The sequence below is a fragment of the Ictidomys tridecemlineatus genome, chromosome 1 (assembly GCF_052094955.1).
Source record: "Ictidomys tridecemlineatus isolate mIctTri1 chromosome 1, mIctTri1.hap1, whole genome shotgun sequence".
In the NCBI taxonomy this organism is placed as follows: domain Eukaryota; kingdom Metazoa; phylum Chordata; class Mammalia; order Rodentia; family Sciuridae; genus Ictidomys; species Ictidomys tridecemlineatus.
This window is the reverse complement of record NC_135477.1, coordinates 18,141,902-18,164,594: the sequence shown is the minus strand read 5'-3', so window position 1 is coordinate 18,164,594 and position 22,693 is coordinate 18,141,902. Positions and strand designations below refer to the sequence as shown.

Here is a 22,693-nt window from a genome sequence, read left to right as displayed (position 1 = left end):
TGACCTTCATAACTTTTGCCCAGAGGAATTGTTCGTATGTTTATTACTTCTTGCTTAGAAATAATGAGCTCAGAAGCCAATAAATAAAATCTCCTTTGGAATCTCTGTGCCCCTTCATTGTCTGTGGCGCCTTCTCCTGGGTGGGCTGCATGTCTTTCAGTCTTCAATAACGAGACCTTAGAGGTGGGTGCTATAGCCACATGAACAGGACAACCTAATCTCTCGGGGGGGGGGGGGGGGGTCAGCCCTCCTGCCCCAGCTTTTCATCCTCCCCACTTCCCTCACTCCCATCACTTGCTTTCCTGTGCTTTTTTGTCCTTCCATGTCAATGTGGGCCAACACCTCCCCCAGCTGTTCCTCCCACTTCCAGTTTCCCCCTCTCTAATCAACCTTGAGCACTCCCAGCGTTCATTCATTCCTCATACATTATGCATAACTCAGAACAATGATGGAATAAGTGTGTTAGAGTCCAGGACTGAGTTTCAAGTTCTGAATCTGCTCTAGGTATTTCAGGATGGAAAATTCTTGGAAAACTGTAAAGATCAGATCAGTGGGAATTGTCATAACCTTGGCCTTAGAACCCCTTGGGGGAATGATGAGGAGGAGTCAGCTCTAAGGAGCTTGGAGTTTGTTAGAGAGGGTAGAGGTTAAACGCAAAGAATGACGGGAGGAATGAAAGCAGAAATAATGACCTTGGACCCCGGAATGACTAGATTCTGCAGAAGAGGAAGAAGAGTCAAGTATCTCCATGGGGCTCAGGCCCAGGTGACAGAAATTTTGGTGCTATCACTGCATTTATCAGTCCATCTATTTGTACACACAAAGCATCTGCCACTTAACACCTTTTGTTTACGTTCTTTGGGAGAAAGAGGAAAAGGAAGAAAACAAGTATACACAAAGATCATTTCTGTAGGAGTTAAATGCCATGAAGAAAATAAAACTGTCTTGTGTGTCAGAGAGCACCTGGGGAGATGACATTGGTGCTGATGTATCATGAGCTGAAATAGAAGTCAAGGCTGGTCTGAGGAGGAAGACTTATGAATTCCCTGGTTCAATTGCTGATTCAGAGATGCTAAGATTCACCTCCTGGTGAAAGATTTAACCCTTCTTTCAAACTCAACACCATAACCTCTAGCCCAGAAACTTCCTCTGGACAAGATCCCAGTTCTTGAGCTTGGCACTGAAGGGCCTTCAAGATCTTGCCCCACCTGCTTATCTGCCTGCCTCTGACCTCAGGGGAACTTTCAACTCTGTGATGGGAGCCGCATTATCTCTTCTTGGGCTGCATCCCTTTGCGTATGCAGACCTAGGTCCTAGGGACATTTCCTGAGCTCTCTAGTCCACAACTGTCCTGCCTGCCCTCTTAGATTGTTTAAATGTCCTGTGAACAGGCAGCCCCACTAAGGGAGGGGCTGGACCATCCAGGATCCTCTCTGCTGGATGTCTCTGCACCCTTGCCTACAGAGACACTTTAAATGTCTTTAGAGATCAACTATGAAATGAAGACATGCAACTATGTCCTGGATGAAACAAAGAAGAGAAGACAAAATAAGAAGAACCTAGAAAACCAAAGAGTTCTCATGGAGCCAGGAGACATTAGAATTCAGCTAAAGTTAAAAGTGTTCAGAAGCAATCAACAATGGATCCATTCAATTTTCTAGAAGAATGAGCCATGGAATTCTAGAATTCTCCCCATCCCTCCATCCTAAAGAGAGGCAGAGTCCTGGGCTCTGGGATGGTGGTGCCATCCCAGAATGATCCACCACCCCTCTCTCCAAGACCTCCTTCCTTGACTTGTCAACATTTCCTCCTTTGAACTAATAAAGCACCTCAGTTTGCCCATGTGAAGTGCAGGACGATGAGGGATAGATAGTCAGTCCCTGTCTTTCCTTGCCCTCCTCCCTCTTCAGGGCTGATTCAATTCTGAGGCTCAGCTTCTGGTTCTTGGAGGCCAGGATGTCGGGGCAGTGGGAGGCTAGGGGAGGGACATGTGATTGTCATGCCGGGTGTTTGGGATGAAAGTCAATAAACACATATTCATCATGACTCTCCTTCTGCTGGGTCTTTCATCTGGGGAATCTCAAAGCCCTGGACAAACGGTAATTAATTTTCACAACAGCTTCCACAGAAGGATGGTGCCAAGGGCCAAGGGGTGTTTCCCAGCATCCCTCCCCCATCCCTTCCTGCTCACTCCAAGCCACTGCCACCCCCAAGGGGACAATGCCAGGGGGACAGAATGCTGCGTCCCAGACTCCTTCCCAGGACCTGCCTAGAAGGCTCCAGGGCCAGAGGAGACTCCTCCCAACTAGCCTCCTACCCTTGCCCCCTACCCTGCTCTCCAAGAGGGTGACTAATAGTGAACCAGGCAAGAGTGGGAGCATTTCCTGCCTCCAAGGCAGGCTGGGGCAAAATAACCAGTTAGTTGACTCAGCAGGAACCACATGGTTCCAAAAATACAACTGCCTGTGCCTGGTTCCAACCTCCTGCTCCCTTTGCCCTTTGGACACAGTCACCTGCTGCACCTCCTCTCCCCACCTCGGCTGGGGGGTGGGGTGCTTAAAACTATTTTTGCTTTTGATTCTCTTTGTGGAAGAATTATAAGCTAATTGTAGAAAACACAAAAAATATAAAAGAAGTATTTTAGTAATTCCACAATTTCATTATTTCCAAAATAACCACTGCTGCTATCTTGTATTCCTTTATATTTGTCTCTGTTTTTTTTTTTTTGCTTTTCATTTAAATATAATATATACTCATGGTGAAACACAGTTACACACACACACACACACACACACACACACACACCGCGTGCGCGCTCGATGGCACAAATAGGACAGAGGGTTGTAAAGTCAAAAGTCAAAGTCCTGCCTCAATTTCCTACTCCCACCTAGAAGGAAACCACTGTTGAAAGTTTCTTGTGCATTCTTCAACAAATTATCAATTGCATGTACAAGCATGTGTATGCATACTTGCTTGACATGACTGAGGTCATACTGTCTGAATAATTTAGTCTCCATGTGAAAATTTTCTATGCCATTGTAAACACGGGCTTAACTATTTTCCTTGACTGCCTACCATTTTTATCCCATTGATATGCTATAGTTTACTTAACCTTTTCCCTACTGTTGGACAATTTACTCAGGTGAGGGGCAGGAAGAAGGAATTGAGTCTATGAGTGTTGGGAGAAGAAGGAAGCAAGCTAGGCTGTACTGAGTGCCTATGGTGTGCCAGCCACTTTCACAGCTTCTCTATTGCATGTGAGAGAGTTAAGCACTTCCCCATTCTGCAGATGAGGAAACTGAGGTTCACAGAGGTTAAGGAGGAATTTGCTTATAGATTAAAGTATCAGGGTTATAAGCAAGGTTGATCAACTCCAAAGCCCACTGCTGTTCATTTCGTCACGATGTCTTGGAGAAGTCCTAGGGTTTGTGGTTGCACATTGCTTGACTGGGAAGAAGAGAGCCCTTCGTTCATTCATTTGCTCATTCACTCTAATTACATTTATGTGCCAGGCATCACAGACTCGGGTGGAAAAGTCCTAGTTCTTGTCCTCTGAAAGTTTGTACTTGCATGGGGGCAGACATGTAGACAAACTGTCACCACCAGGATTGGGAGAGGGACATGCAAGGGGTCCAAACAGAGCTTCCTCTCCCAGACTCCAAAGGTCAAGGAAGGCTTCCTGGGGAAGGAGGACCTATGCTGAGTCAGTCCTCTGGCACTAGCCAGGAAGTGCCAGGGAGGCTGGCTGGCCTCTGCATCTTTCCTCCCGGGGTCAGTCTGCACCCCACTCACTGGAGGCCTGGGCTTGACTCCTCCTCCCTATCCTGGGTTTTGCCCCTGGCTTCCAGCCCTTCCCAAAACGACTTTCCAGGTTCCCACAGCAGGAGGAGGGGTGGTGTGCCACTAACTTCTGGGAATATTTTCAAGAAAATATTTCCGGTTTGTTTTCTAGAGGTTCAGGAAATGCTAATCATACTTTTGGGGAAGAATGGGCAGCACCCAGGACGGGTCAAATGCCCCGGGTCTGATGGACAGATTGGGATAGGAATCCTGCTTTCGCTTTTGCTCTGGGATACTGGAAAGTAGCTGCTAAGGGTCAGGGCTCTCAGTGGCGAAATCACAGGGATAGATCCCGACCATCTTAAACACAGAAGGGAATCAACTGCAGTAGAATTGGCAGGGGTCCAAGAGGGGATAGTCTTGAGAAAGGGGCAGAAATGAAGGCAGCCATTGAGACCCAGAGCAGTAGGCAGTAGAAGCCATCATTTGACCTAAAAGAGGGGTCAGGAGGTTGCTGAGCTGTAGCTTAAATAGCACAATAAACAGATTTGCGACCCAATGGCCCACAGGGGCCCAGAAGCCCAGGCATCAAAGAGCATATCTGGCTGAGCCTTGGTCCTATGCTTACACTCACACCCAAAAGCTAGAAGGTGCAGATTTGCTCTTGGTCCTCCATGGTAGGAGGTGGTGGTGGTGGTGGTGGGGCTCCATTCCCCCAAGCTTAAACATAAGAGAAGTCCTGTTCCCTGCACAGGGTGCTTTGGGTGCTAGAGAGCCAACACCTCAATGTGTAGAACATGCCCTAACACCTGTGAATCTTTTAAAATAAAGACAAAAACAATGTCCACCTCAGGGAATTGCTATAAAGACTTTAAAAAAAAAGTGCTTAGCATAGAACCAGATATTCAGTAAAACCACTGTCAACATTTTGGTGTTTCTGACTGATCTGTTTTGTATGTATCAGTTATGGGTCAGTTTTGGTTCTTTGATTATTACCCCTCCCCACTTTTGAACTGCTGAGATTAGTCTTATATACATAGTGGGTACCTTACCTTGTAGCATATGCATTTCCTTATATTATTACAGATTCTTTGTAATCATCACTCTTACCAGCTGTAAAATATCCTGTGAGATTCCGTGGGGGGAAAGTAGTATGTATTTATAAATTGAACATTTTTTTTTTCAAAAAAGATTTTCAGATTCTGGAATGCTTCTCTGAAATACCCACCTCACATGGTTTAAGCACTTGTTCCTAGGGGCTTCCCCTCAGTTCTGATGCAGGTCAGGAGCACCTGTATGTTTACATCTCCTTTGTGTCTTGACGGGCGGGGGGGGGGGGGGAAGAGCCCACAGTCCCACTGTCATCCTGAGAACATGATCTGCCCACTACTTTCTCACGTTCCCAATATGCCCAACCACTGATTAGGCTGGGGTGGTTTTTCCTGCCTGTGAAATTACCTGCCATTAGTGCAGTAGAAAGTGCCCCAGCACTGCCTCTTGCCAGCTTGGGACTTGGGGCAATTTTCTGACATTTCTCAACCTCTTCCGTAAAACAAAGACTTGTGTCAACTTTCTGGTATCAAAGAGAGCCATTTAAAGGTAGCTAGCAAGTTTTTCATCTTTCTTCTTCCAGAGTTCCATATTCTTCTCTTCTCCTCCCTGACAGGTCCCCCCACCCCCATCAGCCCCCATGAGTCTCCTTGCACTGGTGTGTCCCCGGCTGAGTTCCAGGAAGTGGTTCTGCCTTAAGACAGTCTTCCTGTAGCAGCTGGACAGTCAGGTGACCCGGTTCCCCACTGGGTGACTAAAAAACCAGTGATGCTGATTATTGGGACTTCCTGGGCAGGGCTGCCAGCCGCTGGTGGGGCTTTAGCAGCAACGATAATTAATATTTTGCAGGGTGTGATTCCAATTGCCTGGCTAAGGAAGGGGTCCCACCCTGTGCAGGGAGCCATGTGGGAACTGCCCTGGTTACATTCCCATGGTAGTGATTGTGCCATGGGCACCTGGGCTTAGCCAGGTGGGGCAGGCAGGGGATGCTCTCAGTCTTGTCCAGGGTTCAGATAGGCAAGCTGGGCAAAGCAGATGGCCCCAAATTCATCCTGGGGCTGGAAATTTAGGCCACTAGTGTGAGAATGAACTGACCAGGGCAGAGGGCATCTGATGCAAGAAGGGGAAATGAAAACATCCTTTTGCCAACCCCTATCTTTCCAAGCACCATGGAACTCAAAAGACTCAGGGGGCTCAGGAGCCTAATTGTGCCCCTTCTTCATTCTGTGAAGAAGAAAACTGAGCTCGAAGGAAAGTGAATTGCTTTAACCCCAAGTTTCTATGAGAACTAGCCAAATGAGGGGAGGCTGGGCTTTTGAAAGCACTGTGCAGGACATGGTGCTTTGGATGGGATTTCAGTGACTCAGAAAGACTCTCCCACCTCCAGGTTTTCCTAGTTTGCAGCTCCTGAATTCCTCCTTATTCCTTTAATTTAAGGCTTCCATGTCAATCAGAAGTTACCCTAACAGGAATCACTTTCTACAGCAGTTAGAAGTAGTTTCTGTTCCTTTTCCCCAGAGAGTGATGGAGGGTGGGAAAGAGAGCAGGGAGGCAGGAGTTTCCACAAGGCGCCCCAGGCAGGGGGGTTTCAGTTTTCAATGCACTTTTACTACAATCTCCAGGTAGGTAAGGGAGACCTTGGCTGGCATGCCCATTCAGAAAAGGAGGAACTGGAGGCTCAGAGATGTTCAGTAACTGGTCCAAGGATACACAGCAGGTAGGTTTGAAATCATGGCACTCAGCTTCCCTCCACAGCTCAACATTAGAGGGTGTGTTAGTATTTTTCCAAGTGGTTTATAAAAAGTATAAAAGTAAGTCCGCATTCAAGTTCCAAGAACATTTGGAGTAATATATTGTACAATGATTGCCTTCTTTCATTTAAGCCTCACAATGCCCCAGGCATACCATGTGACAGGGGAAATGCCGAAGGCTCCCAGATTTCCTGATTGCCTGCAAAAATTGAGCACCTCCAGGACAAGGATCCTGGTCGTGTCCCTCTCTCTGATCCAGCTTTATCTATGAATGTTTGACGGGTGTTTGCAGGGAGAACCTGCCAGGTCATCCACACTGCATTTTTCAGAGGGGAAGATGGAGGCCTGCAGCAGTTAAGGGGTATGCCTGGATTACAAAATTAAGCCACAGAGCCTGGAATACAGAGCTCTGGATTCACAGTCTGGTGTCGTTCATTTGACTATGAAAACTGGGCCAATGCACTTCCAGGTAGTACACTGGGCTCTTGGAATGCAAAGGAGCAGGACAGGGACCAGGGATAAATCTCCTCCCAGGATGCGAGTCGCTCCCTAACACCATCCACAGCCTGATCTAGCAGGTATTCCCAAGACCACCATTAACCAACGCAAACATGGGGAATGAGGCACTTGCTTCAGATACAAAGCCCCACTGGCAGGAGGTGCCAAAAAAACTCAGTAATCAAGACAAATATTTTAATGCAAAATCTTAAAAAATTAAATTGACAAACTATGGCTTACAGGTTTATAGCCTGTTTATAATTTTTTTTTCAAAGACTAAATCCCAGTTCCTATTTTGAGAAGCTCACAGTTTCATCTGAGGAGATAGACCTGAATGGAGGACTTATTTACTTCTCCCTGGAAATCTGCAGGCAGCAAGCAAGGGTGAGGGGAACCTTCAAAGCCAGGAGGATGCTGTATACATGCCCATCTGTATGACACAGCCAGTTTATGGGGGAAACTTGCAGCAGAGTTTGTCAGTGTGGGAGAGACAAGGTCAGGGGTCAGGGGAGGAAGTGGTGAGTGGCTAGGACTCAGAGTCCAGTGGAGGTAGAAGGTCCAGGAGGAGAATGTTCCCCTCAAGATTTTGGACTAGACACCACAGACATGGCTAACTGCTTTTGGACTGATACTGAAACTGGGAGAATCAGACACAAACCAGGGCGTAGCCCACCCTCCCCTCCCGGCTCAGGAATATATTGAAAACCACAATGAATATATTTGACTGGTTGACCCCTCCATGTACCTAGGTATTTGCTCACCTCCAGCCCTTGGCCCCCGATCTATGAATGAACCCCATGTAAGGGTAGAAGCCACTCCAATCTAATACTACCTTGGCTGAGCTACTGGAAAGCCAGGGGGAACCATGGAGGACAGAAGCTGTGGAATTCTCCTTTGCTGAGCATATTGTAAGATGCATGTTTAAAGGTATTCTGTGTAAGGCACTTAGAAGGGAGCTTGGCATAAAAAAAATAGAAAAAAAGAGATGTCTGTTATTACTTTATGTTTAATATTAAAGTGCTTTTTATACTTTTTTAAAGTTATGATTTGAAAGAACCTTCTGTGGTTGAAGGACACTGGTTCCTTCCCCATGTTTGTGTTGGTTTGGGAATACCTGCTATATTAAGCTGTGAATGGTATTAGGGAGACTGGTGTCCTGGGAGATTTAATCCAGGAGGACTTCTAGGGAAAGAGTTGGAGACAGAGGTTTTGTTTTGCTTTTAAATGTGTTTTGTAGTTATAGATGGACAGAATGTCCTTATCTCATTTGTTTATTTTTATGTGATGCTGAAATTGAACCCAGTGCCTCGCACATACTAGGCAAGGGCTCTGCCACTGAGCTACAGCCCCAGCCCTGAGACACAGTTTAAAGAGTATCGAAAGAAGATGAATGAAGGTATTCCAGATGACACGGCATCTGAAGGATGGAGTAATTTTGCTCATCTTGTAAGAGAATCAGCTGATATCACGCACACAGTAGTCGGCTCATTACGAGACTCCAGTGACCGGAGGACGATGATGAAGGCAGGGAGGGGAACAGGGAGAGAAGGAGAGAAAGGGCTTGAGAAGGTTCTAGAAGGGCTGTGTCTCTGTTCAGCTATGTGAGACCCAGGGGACAATCATGCCCCTCATGACACTTCAAATTTCTTTTCCTGAAAATGATTTAAGCTAATTCCACCTTTGAGAGTCTCTGATTATAATAATAATAATAATAAAAAATAACAACAATGATTGCTTATTGTCAAACAACCTTACACCTTCTAAGTAATATGTTTATATTCTTATTCTTATTGATTAACATCTTATTTGACTTTCACAACAACTTCAGTAGTATTCCCAGGACATCTATAAGAAAACAGAGTTTAGAGATGTAAAGGAACCTGTCCAAATGGTAGCTCTGGTTAGTAGGGCTTGATGCAGGAAGGCAGAGAAGCCGCCTCCTGGGGACTGGACCTCTCCATGACTGAGATGGATGCTGGCCCCGGTGCCCTGCGACACAACTGTGACAGGAGGCTGCACACTTTTCTGGATTTCACTACCCAGACCCCGCCCCCCCACCAACCGCCGCCCACCGCCCACCCCCACCCCCACCTCAGCACAGTGACTTTCCCTACAGGCTGTGTCACTCTTGACAGATGACACTCAAGGAAAAGCTCTGAGGTTGAATCACAGTGACCACTTCCTGTTTCATTTAGGGTCCCCTGTTCTCCAAAGCCTTTACTTGTACCATGTTGTTTAGTAATAAATACCACAATGATTATGACCCCTGGATGGCTCAGGAGCTTAGTCAGCCCTTCCTCTACCCTCCTGCTATAGGCCAAAAGGCTCCAGTCCTGACTTTGGTATCTTTCCACAGCCCTGCTTCAGAGAGCCTGGTGGGAGACCTTGGTTGTCCCAGGGCTGGGTAAGGAGGCAAAAGGACTATCTCTGTCCCTCTAGACTGGTGATGTAAGGATGATGGGGACAGGTGGGCAACTGTTCAAGCCTCAGCCATGTAGTTAGGAGGGGTCATTGACCTTGTGGGCTCCCCATGGGCCTCTACTCATTGGATTTCTTATCTTGGCACATGGGTCAGGATGCTTGAGTAGAAAGACAAACACAAGGGGACTGTGTGTCTTTGGGGGAAACCCCAAATCTCTTCCATTTGCTCAGAAAGGCCATCCTGGAGGCTGACAAACATTGAGCTTGAGAGGCAAGGGAATCATCAACTCGTAGAGTGGCTGTTTGGGGTGGAGACTTCCCCTGGGAAGATGCAGAGAGCCAGAACCTAGGATGATCAGCGCTTGAATAAGACCTTTAGGAATCTTGGGCTTGCTTTGTGGTTCCGTGGCAGAGCGCTCGCCTGGCACATGTGAGACACTGAGTTCAATCCTCAGCACCACATAAAAATAAATAAAGTAAAGGTATTATGTCCATCTACAACTTAAAAAAACAAAAAAAAATTAAAAGATCTTTAGGAATCTTCAAATGCTAAAGGTTATGGTATCTCTTGCTCACTGCCACCCTATAGATATAAAATAAAATTATCAAAATCCTGAAAACAAGTATAAGGAAGTATAGTAACATTCTGATTTTCCCTGGGAAAAAAATAATTTTTTAAACTGGTACTAGTCACCAATGTCCCTTTTTTATGTTTTCTGGTCTTGCATTTTGTTAATGTTATAAGTGCCATTTGGAAAGTCTGTTGAATACGCCAGCAGTAGAAGCAGAGGGTGGACATCACTAGTCCATCAATGTCATTTAACATCAGGAAGATCTTTCTAAGCATTTATATTGTGTAAACCACTGAGTGGGCTGCCCCAGGAAAGACGTGCCTGGTCATTGGTGTGTTCCCAACTGAGACAGAAATTCTTACCATAGGAACAGGATGTGTGGAGTCTGGAGAAGGAATTGAAACCCTCTAAAATCCCTTTCAGTCTAAGGAGGCTAGAGTGGGAATTCCAAGGGCTTTAGAAGGAATGTACTCATGAAATTGGATCCAAGTTGGTGGGTCTTTGGGGTCCTGCTGAGAACTACCCCCACAGTGCTGGTCATTAAACCCAGGGCCTCCTACATGCCAGGCAGGTGCTATACCACTGAGTCACCTGTTGGGAACTTTGAGGAGAAGAATTTCCTTTTGCACCAGAAAGGCAAGTTTAGCCCTGTCCTGGGCCTTGGACCAACTCCACCATAGTATGGCACCAGTAATGGACCACCTGAGGGTAGGACTCTAGGGCATTTGGGCCATCAATTAGAGCACTCTGTGTTCAATCTGTTTTGACAATTCCCCTCTTCTGTATTATAAGCTCCTTGGATTTCTCAACTTATTGATCCTTATATTCCTGGTGCTGGCCCTCAGTTGGACACACAGGAAGTTGGTCATGGTGTTCATCTCTGGAAAAGGGCCAGGGAATGAGGTTATGGGAGTGGGAAGGAGACTTTCATTTCATGGATCATGAGTATGTATTAGTGATTTACACTACAATAAAAACCTAGGGTTAAAGAGTGTCCTAAGGGGTTCCAGCCAGCCCAACAGGTGATAAGTGATGTGATAGAGAACTGGATGATGTGAGTATGTGATGGTCCTTAGAAAGGGCTTGGGATGTTTTTCTCCAATTTGAATTTACAAATGATTTTCACAACTCTGAAGTGTCTGTTTTCTGGTATGGAATTCATCCGAATTCTTACTGTCAAAAGTAGATTTGTGATAAGGACAGGTATGAAGGCTTTTTCCAAGAGAAGGGTCAGAAAACCACTCTATTTCATTTTGAATACCTGAATCAACAGTCCTGAAAATGACCAAGAGCTGCTGGCAAAAGATTTCGTATGTTTTCTTTTTTTCTTAAATATTTACTTTTTAGTTTTAGGTGGACACACTATCTTTATTTTATATTTATGTGTTGCTGAGGATCGAACCCAGTGCCTCATGCATGCTAGGAGCACTCTACAACTGAGCCACAACCCCAGCCCCCCCCCCAGCATATATGTTTTAAAGAAAATTAATCAAAATACTTCTTGGTTAAAATAAACTCTTCCAGGGCCAGGGCTGTGGCTCAGTGGTAGAGTGCTTGCTTTAGCATGTGTGAGGCACTGAGTTTAATCCCTGGCACCACATAAAAATAAACAAATAAAATAAGGTATTATGTCCATCTACAACTAAAAATTAAATAAATAAATAAAATTTTTTTAAAAAATCAACTATTCCAGATGAGCCATGTACCTTGACATTTGACAATTAAACAGAGAAGGTAAACTTGTGGACTCAGCTAAATTCTAAATTCATAGAAGCCTTTCTCAAAGTCTGCAGAGTAGACTTCCCTGGTGCTCAGAAGCGTGCCCTCCACGAGGAAGAGGGAAATTCCACTTCAAGTGACCAATAATGGACCTTTCCTCGGCTTCTCTCACTGACTCTGCAGCAAAACTCAATTCTCTCTGTCATCTGCGTCCACATGGTCTGTTTGACTTTGGGGCATTGCTCAGTACCTCTGAGCCTCAATTTCTTTAACAGTTAATTGGAAATTAAAATCCTTAGTTCTTGAACCTGATGGTGGTGCTATTATACGAATCTATACATGTCAAAAATGCATTAGAACTACATGCCAAAAGAAAAACAATTTTTTGTATGATTTTTTTTTTTTAATTCTGGTTTATCTGTTCATTCTTTCTGGCATCCAGTGCAAGGCGTGGCTCACGGTATGCATTCAGCAAGTTGTGTATCTGGTGACTGCATATCGAAAGAACAGAGGGCTAACCTGAAGATTGTCAATAGTTGTTCCTTCTTTCCAGTTTTCCTTTCAGTCATTTTATATAACAGGGCACAGTGCACATGTACACACACATGTGCGCCCGCACGCGCACACACACATATGTATGTAATACATATGCATATATGCTTACATATGTATATATATGCTTTATAAGTGTATATGTAATCTATTATTTACATGTACATACATACTCACACATTCTGGCAAATTTGCATGAATAAACAAAGGGTACCTTTGGGCACAACAGAAGCCATTTCTTCCAGCTTTTTGCCCAGGCATGGGAGTTAGCTGACTGATTTCCTGTTGCCACATTGATCAAGTGTCTTGTCCATGCTAAGCACTGTTGGGAGTGGCATAGGTCCTGAGTCCAGCTACATGTCACTCCGTCCAGTCAACCTGAGCAATGGAAACTAATATTCACCTCAGTGTCCTTGGTTCTCCTATGCTGGGGATTATCCAGTTATGGTATTTACAGAAGCTTTTTTCTAGTGCCTGGCTGGGAGCTGGAGTGAAGGCAGCCAGCAGAAAATCAGCCAGGGTAGCCAGAGCCTACCAGTATGGCCCCTGAGTCTGGTATTGTGTTAAGCCACCAGCTCCCCAGCCCTAATCATATCCCCAGGGATCAATTTGTTCTAATTAGCCAACAAGAATGGGAATAATGGAATAGGAAGTGGATGTGTTAGTTTCTAAGGCAATTCCTTGAGTTCAGCAGCAGGAAAATTACTGCTGCTGCAGCACTGGTCTCTCTTTTTTAAAATATTTTGATAGATAATTTTCTTTTGCAAAGGTAAATAATACATCATGAGTTATCAAGCAAGGAAAATAAGGGCTGGGGTTGTGGCTCAGTGGTAGAGTGCATGCCTAGCACATGTGAGGAACTGGGTTCAATTCCCAACACCACATAAATAAATAAATAAACAAACAAATAAAGGCATTGTGCCCATCTACATCTAAAAAAAAAATTTTTTTCCAGTGGAAAATAAGCTGGATGCAATGGGGGCATGCCTATTACCCCAGTTACTCTAGAGGATAAGGTAGTGGAATCACAAACTCAAGACCAGCCTGGGAAATTTAGTGAGATGCTGTCTCAAAATAAAAGGGGGCTGGGGCTGGGGATATAGCTCAGTGGTAAAGTAGAGCTGGACTTGATCCCCAGTACCAAAACAAAGGAAAAGCAAATATTTGATAAGACTTTTCGATGACATCTAAACCTCCCACAATTCCATCAGCCAGAGGAAATTATTAGTAGCATTTTTTCTTTCCATGCTTTTTAATTTTTTATTAAAACAAACAAACAAAAAGCAGTCCTGTTCCAATGCTGAACCTAATATATTTATTTACGAGTATGTATTAATATCATCTCAAATCTATAAATCTTCCACAGGCTGATTTTTGAGGAAAAAATTGACTGGCATAGTGACCCATGATACGGCCATATGTTTTATTTAACCGATTCAATATTATTGAGCAGTTTCACTAGCATAAGCAGTACTCAAATGAACATCTTAGCAGCTGAGCATCTCTTATTACACCCCTACAATAAAGATCCTGATGGAGACTGTTGGTCCATACCAACAGCCTTTCAAACACTTCCCACCAGTTTATGTTCCCACCCCAGCCGTGTACATTATTCTGACCACAGTCCAACCATTTTAATCAGCTCTTTTTGCTGCTGTGACTAAAAGACCTGACGAGAACAATTAGAACAGGAAAAGTTTATTTTGGGGAACATGGTTTCAGAGATATCAGTCCATTGAAGGCTGGCCCCATTCCTTGGGGCCTGAGGTGAGGCAGAACATCAGGGTGGAGGAGTACGGCAGAGAAAGCAGCTCAGGACATGATCAGAAAGCAGACAGAGACTTCACTCACCAGATTCAAAATATATACCCAAAGCGCGGCCCCAAGGACCCACTCCCTCCAGCCATACCACAGCTGCCTGCCTTCACTGACCACCCGTTAATCCCTATCAGGCGATTGAGTCACTGACTGGGGTAAGGCTCTTGTAACCCATTATTTCACCTCTAAGCCTCCTTGCATTGTCTCACACATGGGCTTTTGGGGGATACCACATCCAAACCATAACACCAACCCTGTGTTTTGTCATTTTTTTCCCCCTTCAGCAGCAGTAGCTTGATCACTTTCCTCTTGAGATTTCTGTCCAAATATAGTCATCCTTCTATTGGATGGTTCGGTATCCAGGTATTCAACCCAACCACAGATTGAAAAATATATATTTTTTTCAAATATTTATTTATTTTTTCTTAGTTCTCGGCGGACACAACATCTTTGTTTGTATGTGGTGCTGAAGATCGAACCCGGGCCGCACGCACGCCAGGTGAGCGCGCTACCGCTTGAGCCACATCCCCAGCCCCTGAAAAATATTTTTTAAAAAATCTGTGACTGAACTGAAAGTGTACAGACTTTTTTCTTGTCATATTTCCCAAACCAAATAGTATAACAACTCCCGAACATTTATGATCTGTTAGATATTACAAGTGATCTAGTGAGGATTTTAAGTGCATGGAAGGATGTTTTTAGACGACATGCAACTAATGTGTCATTTTATATAAGGGATTTGATCATCCATGAATTTTGATTCCACAGGGCCCCTGGAACCAATCCCCTGTGGATACCAAGGGAGGACTATAGGTAGATTTGGTCTCTGGGCCTCACAAGGCTTTGTGTCAGACAGCTTTTCTTTGCTGTGACGAAGTATCCAAGAAAACTCAATTTAGGGGAGGAAAGATTTATTTTGACTCACAATTTCAGAGGTTTTAGTGCAGAGTCACTTGGCTGTTGGTTCTGCGCCCACGGTGAGGCACAACATCATGACGGGGAGTGTGTTGTGGAAAAAAACTGTTCACTTCAAGACAACTGGGAAGCACTGAAAGAGAGAAAACCCACTCTCTTCAACAAGGCCCCACTTCCTGCGGTTCCCACCACCTCCCAGTAGCCTATTCAGCTGTGAACCTCTCACTAAGGGGTCACAGTTCTCCTGATCCAATCACTTCCCCAAAGCCCCAACTCTGAACATTACTGCACTGGGGACCAAGCCTTCAACACCTTTTGGGGGACATTCCAGACCCAAACCAGCCTCTTCTGCCCAGTCTGGCTGGTTCTGGAGACATCTCTGGATAGCAGTCTCCTGCCAATTTTCCATGCCAGCCAGCAGGTCTTGTCTCACAGAGGACCTGTGATCTTTAATTAGATTACTGCTTACCTACTGCTGGAGACATTTCCCCAATCTCATCAGCCTTGTTCACAAATCTTGCCAAGGGTAAATTCTTTCCGGAGAAGATTTCCAGAGATAGCTGGTACCACTCATTTTCTGTTTACAACCCTGGCTTCCGGTTCTGAGGGCCAGGCTCTCCAACTTTGTTTCTGAAGGCAGGGTGGGGAGGAGGGTATTTTATCACAGCTGAAAGTAGCAAATTTGGTCCCTGGGACAAATAGCAGGAAATGTGGGCTCAGATCAAAGGAAGGGTACCCATCGGGGAAGGGGATGTGGGGAGAACAGAGGCCCTGGTCACACACACATTCCTGGGCTCATTGGCCCACATCATTCCATCCTCTGGCAAGAGATGCCTCTCTATTTCTTCAACTCTCCTGTCAACTTCTGTCCCTCTCAAGGACCTTTGTGATTATATTGAGTCTATCTCAGGGAATCTGGGATAATTTCCCTTCTCAAAATTCCTGTGACATCAGCAAACTCTCTTGTGCCACGTAAAGCCATATATTTGCAGATTCCAGTGAATAGGATTAGACATATTTGGGAGTTATTACTCTGTACTCCTCACCTGGCAAGCCACTTTCTATCTCTGGCCTGAGTTTCTTTATCTGCACTTGGTGAGTCTTCAACAGAGCTCTCCACAGTCCTGTCCAGCTGTGGCTGGTAGAAATGTTTTGAGTGAAATCCAGCAGACTGAGGTATAGGAACTGCATCAAATTTTTCATGGTTTTCTCTATTTCCTTCTCTCCAAAATCATTCTCTCCTCTGAATTCTACCCTTATTACTTGAACATTTATTTTTATTAATTGAATAAATCTGCACAGAGTACTTACTGTATCCTAAGGCTTGTTTTAAGTCCTTTCGTGTCGTGAACTTTCACAGCAGCCCCATGAACAAAGTCTTGTGGTAATCATTATTGTATAGAGACATGGGGACATTAAGTATCTTGCATAAGATCACAGGGCTAAGGTCAAATTTGGGCGGTCTGGCTTGAGTCTGCATTCTTTTTTTTTTCCTTAAAAAAAGCTTATGTATGTATGTATGTATGTATTTTAGTTGTAGTTGAACGCAATACCTTTATTTTATTTGTTTATTTTTATGTGGTGCTGAGGATCGAACCCAGGGTCTCGCATGTGCAAGATGAGCGCTGTACTGCTAAGCCACACACTGCTGGCTACCCAGCCTCTCCTCAACCCTTGATCCACAGTCCTGTGGCCACAGCTTAAGTTCCTTCTAGACCTAGAGAGCAGAAACCTTGTCTAATTCTGTGAATCCCAGCTCTGATAACAGCCTAGCACACCATTAAACAAACACTTGAATGAATGAAAGAATGAATTGCTAATATCTACTTGATCAGAGCCATAGTTGGGGGACATAATAAACATTCATGGTGCACTTCAAAAGAGGATGATCCTCATGCTAACTCCCAGAGATAGTTACTGTTATTATCCTCATTTTACAGACTAGTTAACTGCAGCAGAAAGAAGTTAAATAACTTGCCCAAGGTCAGGAACTAGATGTGAATTGAGATCTGCTTGATTCCCAAGCTGCATCAAGAAAGGCAGCAGGAAGTGCCGGAGGGCTGCATTTTTAAGGTTAGAACCAGTTTGACCTTGAACAACCAAATAGAGCAGCAGAAAGGAGCATTTTCCTGGACAACTACTATTCTCCAGGTTCTGGTGTCAGGGGTTTAGCATAATCATCTCATTTAACTCTCAGAACAATCTTATTTTTACACATCACAGGAAAGAGCTAGGATTCAAAATTAGGTTTAATCCGCAATTTATTATCTTTCCATTCTTCCTAGGCTGCAGTGCCTGTTCCCTTACCTATAGAATTAAGGAGTTGGGTGAAGTGATCACTGAGCTCCTGCTCAGTTTGTCTTCAAACCAGTGTTAATGGTGCGCTTATTGCCTATAGGCACTGTGCTAAGAACATTATAAGCACTATGCACCTCCATCTTCATAGCACCCACTAGTTAGTTCTAGTATTGTTATTTCCACTTTAAAAATGGGGAAACCAAGAGTCAGACATACTTATATTGTACAAAGTCACACAGCTACTCTGAGGACCAGCCTGAGTTGTTTTTTTTTTTTTGTTTTTTTTTTTTTTAGTTTTCAGTGGACACAACATCTTTATTTTATTTTTATATGGTGCTGAGGATAGAACCCAGCGCTCCATGCATGCCAGGCAAGCCCTCTACTGCTATCCTCAGCCCCCAGCCTGAGTTTTAACAGACATTTATTTATTGGATTCTTAAGCCAAACTCTTGCCCATGACCCCATATGACCTCCAGCAGTCTCTAACAGCTTTGGAGTGTGGACATCCTGTGTTTCTGCAGAACGGGAACAAGGCCGGGAACAAGGCCGGGGTAGACGTGGGATGAGTTCCTCAATGCGTGGGCCCCTCTTCCTTTGGATTTCAGACTCACTTGAGTGAAGTTCTATGAAAGTCAAAGGTGACATTGAATGGATGTTTGGCCAAGGCTCAGAGTCCAGCCCTAGCACTGTGAAGGCTTGACCATTTTCTCTGATCGTTGTCAAGGCAACTGAATCTCTCTGTGGTTTGGTTACTCTCCCTTTTTCCTTCTAGTCTTCCTACGTTTCAAGAGGACACCTAAGAGACGACAAATCCCTATGGCCTACTCATCAATGATTGAAGGAGATGCTGACTTGAAATAAAAAATAGTTCCCAGGACTTTCAAGGCCTTAACCAGAAAGATTTATGTTCTTTAGACACCTTGAGGGCAAAGCTGTCTGTCTCCTTCACATCTGTACCCTGGCAACTTATAAAGTGCTTAGAATGGAGGAGATGCTCAGCAAATGTTAAATGAATGACCAGGAATTGGAAAGGGCAAAATTTCCCTGTGTTTTGCAGGGAAAACAGGAGTAGAGCAACAAGCTGAGATTTTCGGGGGCAAACAGAATAGAAGTGTATGTGTATGTGTATGTGTGCATGTATTCCCACAGCAAAGGCTCAAAGACCCCTGTGATATATTGACTTGTGACCTTTCTTCCCCATCTCTGTGAACTGGAGCTGCCAATGTAGAGAGCTTGCCCACTCCAGGCTTCTGATCTCAGAAATGTCCCTCATTTTTTTCTCTTTAAAATCATAAAGTAGATATAAAACTTACCATTTAATATTTTGTTTGTTTTGGGTTCCAATGTTCTTCCTTTTTAAAAAAAATTGGTGCATTATAATTATACACATTAACCAGATTCATTGTTATTTAACTACTTTAAAATGTACAATTTGATAGTATTGAGTACATTTACATTATTGTGCAACCAATCTTCAGACTTTTTTCATTATGCAAAGCTGTTTATTTAACATGTGCTTAATGTATTTTTTACCTACCATCTTGGATTTTAGCTACAAATACACAGTCATTGAGTTTTGAACACTTTATTGAATCTTAACATGGAATAGGATGGCATTGATGTTCAATGAATGTTCACTGGATAACTGGTCTTGGTCTATTTTTTATTTCTTACTGCACACTTCCATCTCTTGGTTTAAAAGCTAGTTAAGCTTCATGATACATTCCACAATTATAGGTTCTTATCGACTGCCCTCTAGTGGAAAAAATGAAGAAGTGATACTCAGAACAACTGGTTCTCCTGTCCAGCAGATGTTGAAAATGTACCCCCTCATCTTTTTATTTATTTTAATTATTTTTTGTTGTTAACTCATTGAACTTCATACAATCCAAAATTATTATCAATACAAAGTCAACCATTCAATCCAATGTATCCAGTTGATGTATTAAACAGTACTTCTCAGACTGGTAAAGAACCAGTTTTCAAAAAAAAAATTAATCAATTGCAAACGAATCCATTTGTATGATCAAAATTAATTACTAATAAGTTACATTAAAACACAAAGGTATACAAGATAAAAGAAATAACTTTACTTTTTAACTTGGGTTTGAGCCCAAGGCCTCACACATGCCAGGCAAGTACCCTACTACTGAGCTACTTTTTTTTTTTTTGGTACCAGAGATTAAACCCAGGGCCACTTAACCACTAAGCCACATCCCGGGCCCTTTATATTTATTTTGAGACAGGGTCTCGCTAAGTTGCTTAGGGCATTGCTAAATGGCTGAGGCTGACTTTGAACTTTTGATCCTCCTACCTCAGCTTCCTCAGCGCTGGAAGTACAGGCGTGCACCATCACAAAAAACAAAATTATTACTGTAAGATTCAACAGATAAAATTACAGTTCAATAAATATATTAAGAATAAACATAACCTCAGGTAAAATGAAGCATTTTTTTGTAAAATCTGTACATGTTTATTGAATGTGCATAGCATGTAATGAACAGAGACTTGCTGTTATACTCGTAAATATTTGCTGTTTTGTAATCACAACTAAATGAAAAAGTATGAGTAAAATAGTGTTTCCCCACTTTGAGTGCCACATATATCAGTATTCAGGAATTTTAACGGTTGAAAACTCATGTGATTAATTGTTTACCTATCTACTCCCAGCAGAATGGACTACAATACTATTTGCAGGGTACAATGTGATCAAAACTATTTCTGATGTTTTTAATAAGAGTTTGTAAGAGTTAGTAAAAGTTCTATGTTTTTCTTTTTTGGTTGGGGGGGGCATGCTAGGAATTGAACCCAGGGCCTTGTGCATGTAAGGCAAGCACAACTGAACTGTATCCCCAGCTCAATTTCTATGTTTTTTTTTTTTTTTTTTTAGTAAGAGATGGGAAAAACCAACCCCTTAGAGTTTTGTGAGATGAAAGAAGAGATTTAAGCCAATTTCAGGGAGTTAAAAATTTTTACTTTTCTCCAAAATAGAAGCAAACAAATATCTATTTTCAAAATTCATCTTTGATTCTCTGTCAATTGTCCATTCTAACAATTTGTCCTGTATAGTTATAGTTAAATGAAGTTATCTTGGGCTGAGGTTGTGGATCAGTAGTAGAGTGCTCACCTAGCACGTGTGAGGCCCGGGATTCCATCCTCAGCACCACATAAAAGTAAATTAATAAAAAATAGTTGCTGTGTCCAACTACAACAAAAAATAAAATATTTTTTAAAAATGAAGCTATCTTTCAATGAAACCATGGAATATGGATCTTCTTCTTCTTCTTCTTCTTCTTCTTCTTCTTCTTCTTCTTCTTTTTTTGAGTTCAAACAGCATGTTTATTTGTGGAGGGAGGGGACAGCCAGAGTCTATCCTAAAGGATTACTTTCCAAATTAGGAACACCCAGAAATTTGAGGTGCCAGTAGCCTGGCTCTGGGGAAGGAGCCAGGAGCATTTATCAACTGCCTAAATGAAGGTTCTAGCACTCAATCCTAACACCAAAAACCTAAGCTTCAGCTGTGAAAATCCCTTCTTTTTGGATGGAAAGGGTATTAACCAGCTGGAATGACCAGGAGGAGTCCAGCTCAGTGGTTCTCAGAGAGGAAGCAGTATGCCCCCTACTGGAGTGCTAGGAAATGGGATGGGAGGGATGTTCTGGGTGCTGGGGAATACCACTGGGCCTTAACAAATAGGGCCAGGCATGCTAACTGTCCAGTAAAAACTGTCCTACCCTAAATTCCAGTGGCATCCCTGGTAATCTGCAGCCCCCCTCTGGCTGGCACTGATGGCCTGTCATGAGGCTTGAATAGCAGTCCAGAGACCCCAAACCAGAAGGTGCCAAAGACCTGAAACCCAACTACTATCTGGAATCCCCACTTTTGCTAAAATAGGTGAGCTGAAGCTAGTTTATGGTCAGCACATCACTTTGGATCGTGGCTTAACTGAGTCTGTAAATCACTTTGCTTCTTCTTTAATCCAGAGAGGGCTGAGAGGACAATGGTTTCAGGGCGCAGAGAACCACAGGACTCCACGTTGTAGTAAAACCTTTCTGACTTGCCATTGGGGTCATAGGGAACCTGTGACTCGTCTTCATCCAGCTCTGAGTATTCACTCTTTGGCCATTCCTCAGGCTTGGGGTACACTGTGTGCCTCAGGGCATTGTCGGGATCATATTCAAAAGCCACCCCTGCAGTGGGGTTCCACTTGGCGTGCTCCTTGCCAAAGCCCTTTTTGGCATAGGCTCTAAGCCTCAGCTCCTGGCCCTTTCTCAGCTTGACGATGAGGATGTCATCCTGCTCTACGTAGTTGTTGGGGTCATTATCTCGGTTTCCGGGATGTCACCGGAATGACCCTGGGGGGGGGGAGGGGGGCAGTTGGAGATGAGGTGTCGGGATGCAACGTGTCGCGTCTGGTTGTCATTGCACCTCACGTCCAGGGTGCACTCCACAGAGCACTCGGGGCAGAATTCCTCACAGGTGCAGTCCCAGGAGTACTGCAGCTTGTCCTCAATGTCATCACTAGTGAGGGGAATTAGTCCAAGCCTGTGAGCAATGAATTCATCATGAAGGACCGAGGAATTGGCATCAATCGGAACTCAGTCAATAGCTATGATGGGCACCTCGGCAATGAAGACCCTCCGAATGGAATTGGCCAATGATGAACTTCTCGTCGGTGAGTCCGCTATCCGCACAGTGGGCTGGTTGGCGTATGGCATTGCGCCCCGCGTCCAGCCGGCCCCCACGACAGCTGCGCCGCCTGGACCTTCTTTTGATGTAAATAAATTTTAGAAGTTCTATAAAATCTGTACGGGATTTGGTCATAACATTTTACAGATATAATTAAGATCATCACCACTTCATTGATACCAATTACTAAGTTAAAAGGCATATTATAACAGACTGTAGAAAATGCTCTTCCAAGTTCTCATTTTCATTTTTGCCTTTCAATTTTATCTGCCATTGAGATCGTATTGCATTCTTTCTTGCTTAGAAATATAAGATCATTAAAATGCCAAAAATATTGCACAAATATGTCTACCATCAAAACCACATTTATAAAAGGTTGTGACCTTATAAAGTTGGGAGTTTTTACTTTCAAGAAACACTAAGAGTTTTTCTCTTAAAACATTCCTGATAGAATTTTTCCCTTTGGTAAGGATCAGAACTCAGCATGCAACAACAAATGTTTATGATTGGTTTCCATATTATCACATAATAAAGAGAATAATCTCAAATTTAATGCATTTGACTTTGCATAATCAACTATTTTTTACTATGTAACTGGATATTGTTTAGTTCAGCTAACTTTTTTTGGCAAA

The 22,693-nt window shown here is 43.6% G+C and overlaps 1 pseudogene; it reads right to left on the bottom strand.

Annotated features, from left to right (window-relative positions):
- Nucleotides 1-20,968: 20,968 nt before the first annotated feature.
- LOC101975289 (DNA-directed RNA polymerase II subunit RPB3 pseudogene) lies at nt 20,969-22,090 on the bottom strand (annotated as a pseudogene).
- Between the last annotated feature and the right edge of the window lie 603 nt (nt 22,091-22,693).